Raw genomic sequence first — 18,029 nt, forward strand, 5'->3', positions numbered from 1 at the left:
GAACTAAGAACAGATATAGCCCTTGGTTCACTCCAGACTTGACTGCCCTTGACCAGCACAAAAACACCCTGTGGCTTACTGCATTATCATTGAATAGCCCCCGCGATATGCAACTTTTCAGGGAACCAATATACACAGGCAGTTAGGAAAGCAAAGGCTAGCTTTTTCAAACAGAAATTTGCTTCCTGTAGTACAAACTCCAAACAGTTCTGGGACACTGTAAAGTCCATGGAGAATAAGAGTACCTCCTCCCAGCTGCCCACTGCACTTAGGCTAGGAAACACTGTCACCACCGATAAATCTACGATAATCGAGAATTTCAATAAGCATTTTTCTATGGCTGGCCATGCCTTCCTCCTGGCTACCCCTACCCCGGTCAACAGTTCTGCACACCCCACAGCACTTGCCCAAGCCTCCCCCATTTCTCCTTCACCCAAATCCAGATAGCTGATGTTCTGAAAGAGCTGCAAAATCTGGACCCCTACAAATCAGCTGGGCTAGACAATCTGGACGTTCTCTTTATAAAATTATCCACTGCAATTGTTGCAACCCCTATTACTAGTTCAACCTCTCTTTCGTATCGTCTGAGATCCCTAAAGATTGGAAAGCTCCTGCGGTCATCCCCCTCTTCAAAGGGGGAGACACTCTAGACCCAAACTTTTACAGACCTAAATCTATCCTACCCTGCCTTTCTAAAGTCTTTGAAAGCCAAGTTAAAAAACAGATCACCCACCATTTTGAATTCCACCGTACCTTCTCCGCTATGCTATCTGGTTTCCGAGCCGGTCATGGGTGCACCTCAGCCACGCTCAAGGTCCTAAACAATATCATAACCGCCATCGATAAAAGACAATACTGTGCAGCCGTCTTCATCGACCTGGCCAAGGCTTTCGACTCTGTCAATCACCGCAGCAGCCTTGGTTTCTCAAATGACTGCCTCGCCTGGTTCACCAACTACTTCTCAGATAGAATTCAGTGTGTCAAATCGTAGGGCCTGTTGTCCGGACCTCTGGCAGTCTCTATGGGGGTGCCACAGGGTTCAAATCTCGGGCCGACTCTTTTCTCTGTATACATCAATGATGTCGCTCTTGCTGCTGATGATCATCTGATCCACCTCTACGCAGACGACACCATTCTGTTTACTTCTGGCCCTTCTTTGTACATTGTGTTAACAAACCTCCAGACGAGCTTCAATGCCATACAACACTCCTTCCGTGGCCTCCAATTGCTCTTAAATGCAAGTAAAACTAAGTGCATGCTCTTCAACCGATCGCTGCCCGCACCCGCCCGCCCTGACTATCCTACCGATCCTTGACTTCGGCGATGTCATTTACAAAATAGCCTCCAACACTCTACTCAGCAAATTGGATGTAGTCTATCACAGTGTCATCTGTTTTGTCACCAAAGCCCCATATACTACCCACCACTGCAACCTATATGCTCTCGTTGGCTGGCCCTCGCTTCAAATTTGTCGCCAAACCCACTGGCTCCAGTTCATCTATAAGTCTTTGCTAGGTAAAGCCCCGACTTATCTCAGCTCACTGGTCACCATAGCAGCACCCACCCGTAGCACGCACTCCAGCAGGTATATTTCACTGGTCATCCCCAAAGCCAACTCCTCCTTTGGCCGCCTTTCTTTCGAGTTCTCTGCTGCCAACGACTGGAACAAATTGCAAAAATCACTGAAGCTTGAGTCTTATATCTCCCTCACTAACTTTAAGCATCAGCTGTCAGAGCAGCTTGCGATCATTGAGGCTGTACACAGCACATCTGTAAATAGCCCACCCAACTACCTCATCCCCATATTGTTATTTCTTTTTTTGCTCCTTTGCACCCCAATGTCTCTACTTGCGCCTTCATCTTCGACACGATCTGTCACTCCAGTGTTTAATTGCTAAATTGTCATTATTTCGCCACTATGGCCTATTTATTGCCTTACCTCCCTAATCTTACTACATTTGCACACACTGTATATAGATTTTTCTATTGTGTTATTGACTGTACTTTTGTTTATCCTATTTGTAACTCTGTGTTGTTTGTGTAGCGCTGCTTTGCTTTATCTTGGCCAGGTCGCAGTTGTAAATGAGAACTTCTTTTCAACTGGCCTACCTGGTTAAGTAAAGGTAAAAGAAAAAAGAAAAAAATGAATTGAGTAGCCCCAACAGTACACCGTTTTGTTGTAGCCCTTGACAAACACAGCTCATTCAACTCATTGAGGGCTTGTAATTAGTTGAAAAGTTGAATCAGGTGTACTTGTCCAGGGTTACAATAAAAATGTGTACTGTTGGAGGTATTTGAGGACCAGGGTTGGGAAACACTGATATGTGGTGTACTTCTGGGACCATGTTTACAATGTATCCAAGACTATGAGTGCTGTTCTAGGATCACATTTGCTTTTCAGATCATGAAAACAGGGGGGACCATATCAAGCGTCGCAAAGCAGGAATTATGTTGGGCGTAATGTTTACACAATGTTACATTTTTGACAGTTAGTCTAAATTCTGCCTTTCTAACTGGATTTATACATCTGGAAGAAAAAAATAAATCCTCTCTTGTAGTAGATTATATCAGAGTTTTTTTTTCTAAGAAACATGGTTAAAGGGGAACAGAAACACTTCAGGAAGTAGATCCAAACAAAGAGATGTTTTCAATCCACTAATACTAAACATGTGCATTTAACATAAAACATCTCTATATTTAGTATTTTGATCGTCAAGAAAGTTTATTTGAGCTATGGTCAGCGCCATTTTAAATTGCCATAGTAACGACTGTCACCAGTGCGTCACTGGCAGGAATCAGCTAATTGTCTGTGGTATTTAGTTTTCGCACGGAGAGTGCATCGAAGACAGTGAGGTTAGGTGTGGACAACGAAGATGGCAACAAGTAGTAATTCAAAGGCTGTAGGAATTGGCTCCAAAAAATATATATTGGTAAGCTACCATCGGCTGCCCCAAGGACCCACAACTTTTGAAGAAGCGGCTCCAAGTCCTGAAGAGGAAGGACGTGTCAGCTCGAGCTACAGTTGCAGGATCTGCAGCCCACACTTCGCAGAGGAAGACTTTGCGATGAAGGGCACTTTCGATGTGGCAACCGGGAGTTTCCAAATGGAAAGGAGTCATAGGACTACGTTGAAGCACTCTGCTTGCCACTCCATTTCAAGGGTTATGGTGTAGGGGTTACCGATCAACCATCATCAACATAGCTGACTTCGAGGTCTAGCAAGAGCCGGACTGAACGGAGGAGGCGAAGCGAGTCAATGGAGCCTGAGGTAATGTTAACCAGTCATGAGTCATGACTGTTGTTGGACTAGGCTAGCATTAGACACTGGACAACTTTGTTGCAACTCTAGTTGAAGGTAACTAGCAAATTGCATCTGAAGTGTTGTGTAACACCCCCCAGTAACTAATATTAACAAACAACTCAACTGTAACTAAAATGGCAGCACAGTTTCTCCGTGTAGCCCTGTTATTGTGTAGTTACGGTACCTGACTCTCTGAGGTGGAAGCTAGCTACAGTAATACATTTTGTTTTTGGAATGTTGTGTTAGCTCCACCTCAATTAGCTAGACTGAAGTTGGAATAGCTAATGTTTGCTGAAAAATAAATGTTTTGCTGTGTGTGTGATGAAATAGCATGCAAGACAGGTAGCTTGTTAACGCCAACTAATATATTTGGGTTTAGTTGACTTAAAATGTTTGTTTTCAGGATGACATCTTCATCCCTGAAAAGGTTTTCATCCTGGAGGAGAAGGCAGGAAGAGGCACATCAATCAAATGTATTTATAAAGCCCTTCTTACATCAGCTGATGTCACAAAGTTCTGTACAGAAACCCAGCCTAAAACCCCAAACAATGCAGGTGTAGAAGCACGGTGGATAGGAAAACCTCCCTAGAAAGGCCAGAACCTAGGAAGAAACCTAGAGAGGAACCAGGCTATGAGGGGTGGCCAGTCCTCTTCTGGCTGTGCCGGGTGGAGATTATAACAGAACATGGCCAAGATGTTCAAATGTTCATAGATGACCAGCAGGGTCAAATAATAATAATCACAGTGGTTGTAGAGGGTGCAACAGGTCAGCACCTCAGGAGTAAATGTCAGTTGGCTTTTCATAGCCGATCATTCAGAGTATCTCTACCGCTCCTGCTGTCTCTAGAGAGTTGAAAACAGCAGGTCTGGGACAAGGTAGGTCAGGGTTCCATAGCCACAGGCAGAACAGATTAATCTGGAGCAGCAGCATATATATATGAGAGAGAGAGAGAGAGAGAGAGAGAGAGAGTCATGCTCAACATGAGCTCCTGATATATTTGATTTTTTATGTTTTTAGAATGAGATAAACACTCTAATCGAAGAAGAATTCCAGACAAGAAGTGATGAACAACAACTCTATACATTCAGAATAGAAAAAAAAGTAACTTTGCGCCTCAAGTTAAGAAGTCTTGAGTCTAGCTAGCTAGCTACACAACAAAGACCCAGCCAGCAGACTAACAAGCTAGCCATAAGAAACGAGCTAGAACAAACCTAACAAGGTCAGTTAATACAACTACATCAAACGACCAAACTGAGTGAGTAAACCAAAAAGGAGCACGGACTAACTGTAAACATATCTTCAGTCTTTTGTGTGAGGATTTTTCACTATATTTGCTTATTTTTGAAAGTAGCGCGAACAGCAGACGAACAAATCGGTTGCCATGGCAACGGGGCAGCAGAACAGCGCAGCAGCAGCGGTAGTAGCAGAGCGCACAGACACCATGTCCCCACTCCCCCTCAGCGCAGAATCCATTCTCTACCCAAAAAAGGTCAAAAATGACACAATGAGGAAAGCTTTCAAACAGAAACTACTAGAGGAGAGGCCAGAAACCCTTTTTGCAGACCTCTACAAAAACGGTGACGTGAGTAATCTCATCTTCCTCACTGACCAGCCAAATGCATGGCGCTCAGCAGTCTGCTCTCACTACCCATGCATAAAGAAAGAGGGAATCTGTAATGGGTGGAAGCTGAAAATCAAAGAGACAGACGACCCTGACAGCACCATGATAACAATCAACCTCTACAAGACTGGGACTGTCATGGTGCAAGGTAACATCAGGCTGTTTGAAACAGACTTTCAGACCATTAAGGAGAGAGCGGAGAGAGAGAAGGACACCACCAGTGACATGCCCTCCCACAAGACAAACTCCCCCAGCACCACCCTCACCCTTACCCTCCCCACCCAACAAGGCACATCCAGCACCTCTCTTCCCACCATAGTGGAGGACACGCCCCAAGAGGAGAGCGACCCCCTCAGTGCAGAGCAGGCTCAGGCCCTCCTCACCACCATGGCTGCCATGAGGGATGAGTTCACCAAACTGGAGGGGGAGGTGGTCCTGCTCAGGGAGAGCGTGAGCAAACAGCAACCAGACAACCACACCTTAGAGGAGCTCCTAACCAAGGTGAGGACAGAGCAGGACAGCAGCTTTGCAACACAGCTGAAAGAGGTTCAGCAAGAGAGAGACGGACTCAAGAGAGAGCTGGCTGATCTAACAAAGGAGGTGAGAGAGCTCCAAAAAGACAGGCAGAGCAGCAATAAGGAGCTGACCGCACTAAGAGAGGAGCTGCAGGAGAGAAAGAGAGCAGAGGACAGGCTGCAGGAGCAGATAGATCACCACCCTATGACCTGCCCTCACACAGCAGAGGAGCCCAGCTCAACCAGCCAGACTTCCCCAGCCCTGGCTGCTGCACCCCTCCTCCCCAACCCACAGAACATCCTCCCACTGACAGTGGCACCCACACAGACCAGCCACACCCCAGCTCCAACACCCACCAGCCCCCCCTCTGCCACCCCCAGTCCAGAAGAAACACTGGCTGACATCGTCCTGTTAATGGACTCAAATGGGAAGTATGTTCAGGAGAAGAAACTTTTCCCTAGTCACAAAACGAGAAAGGTGTGGTGCCCAACAACGCAAAGTGCCATGGAGCTGCTTGATAAGAACCATCTCGGGTCGCCAAGCCACATAATCATACATACCGGAAGCAACGACCTGCGTGCTCAGCAGGAGAGGGTGGCGACTTCACTACGGGGAGTGATTGAGAAGGCCTCCGCAATCTTCCCCAACTCAAGAATCATAGTGTCAACCCTTCTACAGAGGAGGGACTTCCACCCTGCCACAATCCAAAGAATAAACGCCAGCCTATCCCGGGACTGTGCCCTGCGACCCAATGTACACCTGGCCCACCATCCCACCCTCGATCTGGACTGTCTCTATGACCATGTTCACCTGTACAGGGTGACAGTCCCCATCCTTGCCAAGACTCTCAAGGACGTCGCTTTAAACCGCAGCCCGAACTCTCCACCCAGGAACAGCGGAGCAATCTCCACCCCGCCGAGATCACCGAGACAACATCCCGGACCAGCACCCTGGACCCCCCAGCCACGACCACAGCACCACCAACCTCAATGCCCACCACAGCCAGCGCAGCACAGACCACCCCAGCCCAGCTTCAGAGCCACCCAGATGAGGCCTACCACCCCCCTCCTCCCCACCGCAGACCCACACCTGGAGGAGCCACAGCCCAGCAGGCAGAGCTACGCACAGGCTGTGAGAGGAGCAACTGGCCCAGCCCCCACCAACCAAATGAGTGACATTAAACAAATGCTGAGTCTACTATGCTCACATGTGATGGGCCGAGGGTCATGGTAAGATGAGCACAAGAACTCCACCATTCTCACACTACATCCACCCAAGTGGCATGACACAAATTCTATCTAAATGATAAACAAATCACATTTGCAAAATAAGAGTTTACTTTAATTGAAAAATCCTATTTTAATGGTTCTTCTTGGATTATGAGTGTTTGTCTCATTTTGAAAGGTAAAGAAAAGAGAAAAAAAAAGTTATGAAGTCTTTTTACGTTGCATGTTGGAATATACAAGGATTGAAGTCCTCTGCTTTTGGGCTAAAGAGCAGAAACCCAGACTTCCTGAAAGAAATTGATGATGTTGATATTTTAGTACTACAGGAAACATGGTGCAGAGGTGATGTTTCCACTGGCTGTCCACTAGGTTATAGGGAGATAATCATACCATCCACTAAATTAAAAGGAATCAAACAGGGCAGAGACTCAGGGGGAATGCTAATATGGTATAAATCTGAACTAATTAATTCAATCGAATTGATCAAAACAGGAGAATTCTTTATCTGGTTAAAAATCAACAAGGAAGCTATCTTGACAGATAAAAATGTCTTCCTCTGTGCCACATACATTCCCCCCTCAGAGTCACCCTACTTCAACGAAGAGAGCTTCTCCATTCTAGAGGGAGAGATTAGTCACTTTCAGGCCCAAGGCAACGTACTGGTCTGTGGAGACCTGAATGCTAGAATAGCAGAAGAACAAGACACTATTAACAGTCATGGAGATAAACACCTACCAGGAAGCAATAACCTTTCCCTCCCCACATACCCCCACAGAAACAACTATGACAAAGTGAAAAACAAAAATGGATTACAGCTCCTGAGGCTCTGTCGAACACTGGGTCTGTACATAGTCAATGGCAGGCTGAGAGGAGACTCTTTTGGTAGGTACACCTACAGCTCATCCCTTGGCAGCAGCACTGTAGACTACTTCCTCACCGACCTAAACCCAGAGTCTCTCAGAGCCTTCACAGTCAGCCCACTAACACCTCTCTCAGACCACAGTAAAATCACAGTGTATCTGAGAAGAGCAGAACCCAACCATGAAGCATCATGGCCCAATAAATTACATGGTACTAAACAAGCCTATAGATGGAGTGCAAACAGTACAGACATCTACCAAAAAGCAATTAGTAGCCAAAAAATACAATCTCTCCTGGACAACTTTTTAGCCTTAACATTCTCCTTCAGCAATGAAGGTGTAAATTTGGCCGTTAGGAACATAAACTTTATATTTGACAAATTAGCCTCCTTGGCTAATCTAAAGAAGCATAAGAGCAAACCAAAAATAACAGATAATGAAAAATGGTTTGATAATGATTGCAAAAATCTAAGAAAGTCATTGAGAAATATATCTAATCAAAAACACAGAGAACCAGACAACAAAAATATACGCCTTCAATATGGGGAAACACTGAAGCAATACAAACGCACCCTAAGAACAAAAAAGGAACAGCACATTAGAAATCAGCTGGATGGAATTGAGGAATCCATAGAATCAAACCACTTCTGGGAGAATTGGAATAAATTAAACAAACCTCATCATGAGGAGTTGGCTATCCAAAATGGGGATATGTGGAGAAATCACTTTGCAAACCTCTACAGCAATATAACAAAGAGCCCAGAACAAAAAGATATACAAGATAAATTACAAATCCTTGAATTAGCAGCCAAAGACTATCAGAATCCTGTGGATACCCAAATTACAGAAGAAGAATTATTGGAAAAAATATGCAATCTCCAACCCAAAAAGGCCTGTGGTGCTGATGGGATTTTAAATGAAATGATCAAATATACAGACCACAAATTCAAATTGGCTATACTCAAACTCTTCAACATTATCCTCACTGCAGGTATTTTCCCCGATATTTGGAACCAGGGATTGATCACACCAATCTATAAAAATGGAGACAAATTTGACCCAAATAATTACAGAGGAATATGCGTTAACAGCAACTTGGGGAAAATTCTCTGCAGTATTATAAATAGCAGACTACATCATTTCCTTGACGAACACAACGTCCTGAGCAGAAGCCAGATTGGATTTCTAAAAAATTATCGTACAACAGACCACATTTACACCCTCCACACTCTAATTGATAAACAAGTTAACCAAAACAAAGGCAAAATCTACTCGTGTTTTGTAGATTTCAAGAAAGCATTTGATTCAATTTGGCACAAAGGTCTTTTTTATAAACTAATAGAAAGTGGTATTGGAGGGAAAACATATGATTTTATTAAATCAATGTACACTAAAAACAAATGTGCGGTTAAAATTGGCAACAAGCAAACAGACTTCTTCTCTCAGGGGCGGGGAGTGAAACAGGGCTGCCCAATAAGTCCAACATTATTTAACATCTACATTAATGAATTGGCAAAAACATTAGAAGAATCGGCAGCACCTGGTATCACCCTACACAACACTGAAATCAAGTGTCTGCTGTACGCAGATGACCTGGTGCTGCTGTCTCCCACTAAAGAGGGGTTACAGCAACACCTAGATCATCTTCACAGGTTCTGTCAGACTTGGGCTCTGACCGTTAACCTAAAAAAAACAAATATAATGATATTCCAAAAAAGGTCCGGAAATAAGGATGACAAATATAAATTCTATTTGGACACAGTTCTATTAGAACACACCAAAAACTACACATATCTAGGACTAAATATCAGCAACACAGGTAGCTTTCACATGGCTGTGAATGAGCTGAGAGACAAAGCAAGAAGAGCATTCTATGCCATTAAAAGGAACATCAAAATTGAAATTCCAATTAGAATCTGGCTCAAAATTTTTCAATCAGTTATAGAACCAATTGCTCTATATGGCAGTGAAGTATGGGGTCCGCTGTCTAATAATGAATTTACTAAATGGGACAAACATCCAATTGAAGTATTGCATGCAGAGTTTTGCAAGACTGTATTGCAAGTACAAAGAAAAACTCCAAATAACGCATGTAGGGCAGAATTGGGCCAATATCCCCTCCTCATTCGAATAGAAAAAAGAGCCATCAAATTTTACAACCATCTAAAAACAAGTGACCCTAAAACATTCCATCACACAGCTCTACAATGTCAAGAGATGAAACCAGAGAAGAGTCCCCTCAGCCAGCTGGTTCTGAGGCTCAGTTCACCAACCCAAACCAACCCCATAGAGCCTCGGGACAGCCCTCAGAAAATCTGGCCCAACCAAATCATCACAAAACAAAAAGAAAAATATATAACCTATTGGAAAGACACCACAAAAAATCAAATTAAACTTCAATGCTATTTGGCTCTAAACAGACAGTACATGGTGGCAGACTATCTGACCACTGTGACTGATAGAAAACTGAGGAAAACATTGACTAGGTACAGACTCAGTGAGCACAGTCTGGCTATAGAGACCGGTCGTCACAGACAAACCTGGCTGCCCAGGGAGGACAGGCTGTGCTCACTCTGCTCCAGGGGAGAGGTAGAGACAGAAGTGCATTTCCTACTACACTGTGACAAATACTCAGACCTAAGAGCATATTTCTTTCCCAAAATTATAATTCAATACAAAGAATTTGAAACTATAAAAGATGAAGAAAAATTCAAATATTTATTGGGTGAAAAGCCAAAATGTGCAGTTTTGGCAGCCAAATATGTGTCCTCCTGCCACAGCCTGAGGGACAGCCAGTGAAAAATGCAAAGTAACGTTGATAATATTTCCCATTTAGCTTAGTTTTGTTTTGTCTTTCGTACCAGGTCATGTGTCTTCTCAGTCATGTTGACACTGGTCTACTACTGTTGCTTTAATGTATTGTTGTTCTGATTAATATTGTTGTTGTAGCTGTTATTAATGGTAATCCCATGTCCACTACTACTATTATTATTGCTGTTAATCCCACCATTTATTTATATATAAATATATATATATTTTGTGTATATATATACATATATATTTTATTTAAATTTTTCGATATGTATACTTTGACAATGTAAGTAATAATAACTTGCCATGTCAATAAAGTCAATTGAATTGAATTGAATTGAATTGAATTGAATTGAGAGAGAGAGAGAGAGAGAGAGAGAGAGAGAGAGAGAGATACTGTGATACTGTCCGACGATACCCTCGGACAGGGCCAAACAGGCAGGATATAACCCCACCCACTTTGCCAAAGCACAGCCCCCACACCACTAGATTCATTTCTTCAACCACCATCTTACCATCCTGAGACAAGGTCGAGCATAGCCCACGAAGATCTACCCCAAAGCACGAACCCAAGGGGGGGCGCCAACCCAGACAGGAAGATCACATCAGTGACTCAACCCACTCAAGTGACGCACCCCTCCTAGGGACAGCATGGAAGAGCACCAGTAATCCAGTGACTCAGCCCCTGGAATAGGGTTTGAGGCAGAGAATCCCAGTGAAGAGAGGGGAACCGGCCAGGCAGAGACAGCAAGGGAGGTTCGTTGCGCCAGTGCCTTTCCGTTCACCTTCACACTCCTGGGCCAGACTACACTCAATCATATGACCTACTGAAGAGATGAGTCTTCAGTAAAGACTTAAAGGTCGAGACCGAATCTGCGTCTCTCACATGGATAGGCAGACCATTCCATAAAATAATGGAGCTTTATAGGAGAAAGCCCTGCCTCCAACTGTTTGCTTAGAAATTCTAGGGACAGCAAGGAGGCCTGCGTCTTGTGAACATAGAGTACATGTAGGTATGTACGGCAGGACCAAATCGGAAAGATAGGTAGGAGCAAGCCCATGTAATGTTTTGTAGGTTAGCAGCAAACCTTGAAATCAGCCCTAGCCTTCACAGGATGCCAGTGTAAAAAGGCTAGTAATATGATTCAATATTTCTAGCAGCCATGTTTAGCACTAACTAAAGTATATTATATACATTTATATTTAAAGCATTGCAGTAGTCTAACCTAGAAGTGACAAAGCATGGATACATTTTTCTGCATAATTTTTGGACAGAAAGTTTCTGATTTGTGCAATGTTACATAGATGGGAAAAAAACAGTTCTTGAAACAGTCTTGATATGTTCGTCAAAATAGAGATCAGGGTCCAGAGCAACGCTGAGGTCCTTCAGTTTTATTTGAGACGACTGTACAACCATCAAGATTAACTGTCAGATTCAACAGAAGAGCTCTTTGTTTCTTGGGACCTAGAACTAGCATCTCTGTTTTGTCCGAGTTTAAAAGTAGAACATTTGCCGCGATCCACTTCCTAATGTCTGAAGCACAGGCTTCCAGGGAGGGCAATTTTGGGGCTTCACCATGTTTCATCGAAATGTACAGCTGTGTGTCATCCGCATAGCAGTGAATGTTCACATTATGTTTCCGAATGACATAACCAAGAGGTAAAATATATAGTGAAAACAATAGTGGTCCAAAAACGGAGCCTTGAGGAACACCGACATTTACAGTTGATTTGTCAGAGGACAAACCATCTACAGAGACAAACTGATATCTTTCTGACAGATAAGGTCTAAACCAGGCCAGAACTTGTCCGTATAAAAGAATGTGGTGATCGATGGTATCAAAAGCTGCACGAGGACAGATGCAGAGCCTCGGTCTGACGCAATTAAAAGGTCATTTACCACCTTCACAAGTGCAATCTCAGTGCTATGTTGGGGTCTAAAACAAGACCCAACAAGACCAACATACATTTCGTATACATTGTTAGTCTTCAGAAGGCAGTGAGTTGCTGCGCAACAGCTTTTTCTAAAATTTGAGAGGAATGAGAGATTCAATATAGGCCGATAGTTTTTTTATATTTTCTGGGTCAAAGTTTGGCTTTTTCAAGAGAGGCTTTATTACTGGCACTTTTAGTGAGTTTGGTACACATCCGGTGGATAGAGAGCCGTTTATTATGTTCAACATAGGAGGGCCAGCCAAGCACAGGAAGCAGCTCTTTCAGTAGTTTAGTTGTAATAGGGTCCAGTATGCAGATTGAAGATTTAGAGGCCATGATTATTTTCATCAATGTGTCAAGAGATATAATATTTTTTTTAAACGTGTGTCTCCCTTGATCCTAGGTCTTGGCAGTGTTGTGCAGACTCAGGACAACTGAGCTTTGGAGGAATACGCAGATTTATAGAGGAGTCCGTAATTTGCTTTCTAATGATCAATATCTTTTCATCAAAGAAGTTAATGAATTTATCACTGCTGAAGTGAAAGCCATCCTCTCTTGGGGAATGCTGCTTTTTAGTTAGCTTTGCAACCGTATCAAAAATACATTTTGGATTGTTCTTATTTTACTCAATTAAGTTTGAAAAATAGGATGATCGAGCATCAGTGAGGGCTCTTCGATACTGCATGGTACTGTCTTTCCAAGCTAGTCGGAAGACTTCAAGTTTGGTGTAGCGCCACTTCCGTTTCAATTTTCTGGAAGCTTGCCATCAGAGCTCGGGTATTTTCGGTATACCAGGGAGCTAGTTTCTTATGACAAAGGTTTTTGGTTTTTAGGGTTGTGACTACATCTAGGGTATTACGCAAGGTTAAATTGAGTTCCTCAGTTAGGTGATTAGCTGATTTTTACACTCTGACGTCCTTGGGTAGGTGGAGGGAGTCTGGAAGGGCATCAATGAATCTTTGGGTTGGCCCGAGAATTTATAGCACGACTTTTGATGATCCTTGGTTGGGGTCTGAGCAGATTTGTTGCGTTTGCAAACATAATAAAATGGTGGTCTGATAGTCCAGGATTATGAGGAAAAACATTAAGATCCACAACATTTAATCAACAGGACAAAACTAGGTCCAGAGTATGACTGTGGCAGTGAGTAGGTCCAGAGACATTGATGGCTGATGATTGAGTCAATGATGGCTCTTAAAGTCTTTTGGAGTGGGTCTGTGGACTTTTCCATGTGAATATTAAAGTCACCAAAAATGTGAATATTATCTGCCATCCCTACAAGGTCCGATAGGAATTCAGGGAACTCAGTGAGGAATGCTGTATATGGCCCAGGAGGCTTGTAAACAGTAGCTATAAAAAGTGACTGAGTGGGCTGCATAGATTTCATGACTAGAATCTCAAAAGACGAAAACACAGTCTTTTTTTTTTGTACATTTAAATTTGCTATTGTAAGGGTTAGCAACACCTAACACAGTAAATTAATCAGGCTTAAGCCATGTTTCAGTCAGGCCAATCACATCAAGATTATGATCAGTGATTAGTTAATTGACTATAACTGCCTTGGAAGTGAGGGATCTAACATTAAGCAGCCCTATTTTGAGATGTGAGACATCACAATCTCTTTCAATAATGACAGGAATGGAGGAGGTCTTTATTCCAGTTAGATTGCAAAGGCGAACACCGCCATGTTTAGTTTTGCCCAACCTAGGTCGAGGCACAGACACGGTCTCAATGGGGATAGCTGAGCTGACTACACTGACTGTGCTAGTGGCAGACTCCACTAAGCTGGCCGGCTGGCTAACAGCCTGGTACCTGGCCTGCACCCCATCTCATTGTGGAGTTATAGCCCTGTCTAAGTTTGTAGATATGCAAAGCCATGTTATTTCTAAGGCTATGGTTTATTTCAAGACACAATCTGTCATCCCTGAGGATATTTGGGATATAAAATGGACAATATACAGTGATTCTTGAATATAGCCTAACAGATGCCTTAATTGTTTTCTACCAACAGAAAAGAACGGTTAGTACAGCATGCCAAACTGACCCCTGGGTGCCTGGGTGTTCCTGTGCTGAGATGGAGAAGAGGTCCACCCGGACGATCCCTAAAGAGCTCGGGACCCAGCTAGATTTCCCTCACGACCATCAGTATACAACCGAGTCCTGCCCCTATACACCACAGATGGAGCTGACAGAGAATGAGATCAGTGAAGACCAGGACTCTCTGTATGAACCTGAGAGCTCAGAATCACTATCATCAAGATTCCAAGATGGCACAGCAGTAAGACATATTTGTTTTTGTCCCATGTAAATATTCAGTCTTTTTCTAGTTTTTTTGGTATACATTTCAATCTCTTTTTTCCCTTTTCAAATTAAATATACCTTCCTGTAACCCACCTCACCCAATGTGGTACGGATCTACATTTTTTTTTAAACCTTATAACTGGAACCTCCATCAGAAGCTAGCCATCAGCAGCTAGCTATTTAATCATTGTTAGCCACTGCTAGCAGGCTTTACCTTTAGCACGGACACCAGCTGCTTTAGCCCGGGTAATACCTGCCAGTCTGCACAGCGGGATATCAGCCCTGAGCATATCGGATGGTTTTTTTTCCCACTACATCACCGGAATCCTGCCACAAGCTCTGGACCATTACACCGGATCTTCGCAGCTAGCTAGCTGCTACCGAGTGGCTAACGCCCTTGTCCAGAAGCATGCACCAGTTAGCCTCGAGCTAGGCCCATCTCACGAAGTACGCCAACTACAATACCTTTCTTGCCAATTTGGCCTGGACCCTTTGTCGACACGGAGCCCCGCCGATCCATCACAACTGGTCTGCTGATGTAATTCGGCCGATGTGCTCTCAACCGGCCTCTGCGTCGTGGATATGGTGAAGATCCATCTGCGAGCCCCGGTCTGCTAGCTTCCTGAACACTGTGTCTCCCGCTCGCCTAGCATAGTAATCGGCTACCGAACAGCTCCCTGTTTCATCTATTGCTGCTCATTGGACCCGATGATCACTCGGCTACACAGCTGATGCCTGCTGGACTGTTTATTAACACGGTACTTCATTTTGTTTATCTGTCAGCCCCAGCCTCGAACTCAGGCCCTGTGTGTAGCTAACTGAACCTCTGCCCATTTATCGCCATTTACCCGTTGTTGTTGTCTTAGCTGTTTACCCATTGTTGTCTTAGCTCTCCCAATCAACACCTGTAATTGCTTTATGCATCTCTCTAATGTCAATATGCCTTGTATACTGTTGTTAAGGGCAGCTCTCATTGTTTTATTTTACTGCGGAGCCCCTAGTCCTGCTCAACATGCCTCACATAGCCCCCTTGTCCCATCCCCCACACATGCGGAGACCGCACCTAGCTTAACTGGCGCCTCCAGAGATGCAGCCTCTCTCATCATCGCTCAATGCCTAGGTTTACCCCCACTGTACTCACACCCTACCATACCCTTGTCTGTACACTATGCCCTGAATCTATCCTACCACACCCAGAAATCTTCTCCTTTTATTCTCTGTTCCCAAAGCACTAGACGACCAGTTCTTATAGCCTTTAGCCGTACCCTCATCCTACTCCTCCGATGATGTAGAGGTTAACCCAGGCCATGTGCGTCCCCAGGCACTCTCATTTACTGATTGCAACCATAAAAGCCTTGGGTTCATGCATGTTAACATCAGAAACATTCACTGCTTTAGCACACTCCGCCAACCCTGATGTCCTAGTCGTGTCTGAATCCTGACTTAGGAAGGCCACCAAAAATTCTGAAATTTCCATCCCCAATGACAACATTTTCCATCAAGACAGAACTGCTAAAGGGGGTGGAATTGCAATCTACTGCAGAGATAGCCTGCATAGTTCTGTCATACTATCCAGGTCTAAGCCCAAACAGTTCGAGCTTCTACTTTTAATGATCCATCTCTCCAGAAATAAGTTCCTCACTGTTGCCGCTTGTTATAGACCCCCCTCAGCTCCCAGCTGTGCCCTGGACACCATATGTGAATTGATTGCCCTCCCATCTATTGTCAGAGTTTGTACTGCTAGGTGACCTAAATTGGGATATGCTGAACACCCAGCCATCCTACAATCTAAACCAGATGCCCTCAATCTCACACAAATGATCAAAGAACCTACCAGGTACAACCCCAAATCCGTAAACATGGGCACCCTCATAGATATCATCCTAACCAACTTGCCCTCTAAATACACCTCTGCTGTTTTCAACCAGGATCTCAGCGATCACTGACATGGTGGGGTTGGACACATGTGCAGAAAATGGATCAGACAAGGAATCAATGGTTTCAGATCAACTAAATACTATACTGATAAAACAAGGAAACAGGAGGATCACAGTAATACTTTCAAAAAACATTAGGCCTAGAACTTACTCAGGTAACACACGCACGCACGCACGCACGCACGCACGCACGCACGCACGCACGCACGCACGCACGCACGCACACACACACACACACACACACACACACACACACACACACACACACACACACACACACACGAAATCAAGCTTCTGCAAACAAGAACAGAAAGCATACCTCTTTTAAAAGGGAAATCATAATGAAATGATTAGCAACACCTGAGTAACAAAGAAAGTCTCTAGGGCGGTGTCCGTCGCCCTCTGGTGCCCGGAGGAACCATGACAATGGGAGTCCCAGACCAGAGTGGGAAAGTTGTTTGCAGGGAATCTGTTGGTGCCATCAGCGGTCTTCCTTACTGGCGGCTCCCACTTCATATTTGTGGAAACATGTCACCTCCTCAGCCTGGTGTCCATGTCGTTGCTACAGTTCGCAAACCAACAGTGCATCTACATCGTGCCAGAGGTTAAGTTGCAGATTAAATACACACCAAAATATGTTACAGATACTATAAAAATGTCACATCACTCAAACAGTTAGTGAATACACAGCATGCAGCACAGTAAACAATCAATCAATCAAATGCATTTTACAAAATAATAACCACAGTGGTTATAGAGGGTGCATCAGTCCAGCACCTCAGGAGCAAATGTCTATTGGCGTTTCATAGCTGAGCATTCATAGGTCGAGACAGCAGGTCCGGGAGAGAGGGCGAGAGAGTCGAAACAGCTAGTCCGAGACAAGGTAGCATGTCCGTTGAAACCGGTAAAAATATCCGTGGAAGTACATTTGAACGGAATTTGCTGTTAAATGGCCTGCTTCTTCTCCATTTCCATTAGACAGGCAGACCAATTCAGATATTTTTTTCACTAATGGGTCTTTTCACTAATCAGATCAGCTATGAAAAATATATGATGTGAAAAGATCTGATGTGATTGGTCAAAAGATTTGTAAGTTGAAATACAGCCTTAGTCTTAAGGTGCTTTCACACTTAGTCCCATTCAGCCAATTTTTGTGAACTAAATGCGGTTCTCTTAATTTCTTGTTCAGTGTGAACACTCCAAAGGAACTCAGACCCCTCAAAGCCCCCGAACCGAACTGAGACCATCTCGAGAGGTGGTCTGAGATCGGTTACCTTTAATTGCGCATCCGGTTCCCTTTTTTGGGGCAATGTGAACACAAAGCTCCCCAGGTACACATGTCATTATTCCCGCACCACACACTAGAATACTGCAACACTGTTTCTCCTGACATAACCTCTCACATTGGTACCACAATAGAGATTATGAATGTGCAGATTCGTGGGGGGAAAAACGTGATGTTTTTGGAATTAGATTTTGTCAAGAATGCACAGAAATTCCAAAATATGTGTGAAGTTTTG

Source organism: Salvelinus alpinus, chromosome 7 (genome assembly GCF_045679555.1).
Source record: "Salvelinus alpinus chromosome 7, SLU_Salpinus.1, whole genome shotgun sequence".
Lineage (NCBI taxonomy): Eukaryota > Metazoa > Chordata > Actinopteri > Salmoniformes > Salmonidae > Salvelinus > Salvelinus alpinus.